Source organism: Cucurbita maxima, unplaced genomic scaffold (assembly GCF_002738345.1).
Source record: "Cucurbita maxima cultivar Rimu unplaced genomic scaffold, Cmax_1.0 Cma_Scf00042, whole genome shotgun sequence".
Classification (NCBI taxonomy): domain Eukaryota; kingdom Viridiplantae; phylum Streptophyta; class Magnoliopsida; order Cucurbitales; family Cucurbitaceae; genus Cucurbita; species Cucurbita maxima.
The window spans coordinates 1,132,707-1,133,145 of NW_019272058.1; the positions used below are offsets into that span (position 1 = coordinate 1,132,707).

A 439-nucleotide genomic window follows, 5' to 3' on the forward strand; every position below is an offset into this window, starting at 1 on the left:
TGGAGATGCGGGGTATCAATCCCCGTACCTCTCACATGCTAAGCGAGCGCTCTACCATCTGAGCTACATCCCCACAATTTTTGCATCACAAAACTCTAAATTTTTCATCATCAATAATAGTGAAAATGAAGAAATATTGCTGCACAACAGGTCATGAATAAGGAAAAAATTGAAAAGAAACAATATTATTTAATAAAAGTTAGTCTTATTTTTGGAGATGCAAGGTTGATCAATCCCCATACCTCTCACATGCAAAGCGAGTGCTCTACCATTTGAGCTACATTCCCATGATTCTTACATCCTAAAACCCTAAATGTCCCATCATCAATAATAGTAAAAATAAAAAAATATCAAAATATTAATAACAAATAGTTTGTTTTGGTGATGCGGGGCATCGATAATTGTGAAAATGAAAAAATATTATAACAAATTCAATACT

General features: G+C 33.3%; 1 non-coding gene across 1 annotated transcript; it reads right to left on the reverse strand.

Moving 5' to 3' along the window:
• Window positions 1-73, reverse strand: TRNAA-AGC. Its single transcript has one exon. It is a non-coding gene; the product is annotated as a tRNA-Ala (tRNA).
• Between the last annotated feature and the right edge of the window lie 366 nt (window positions 74-439).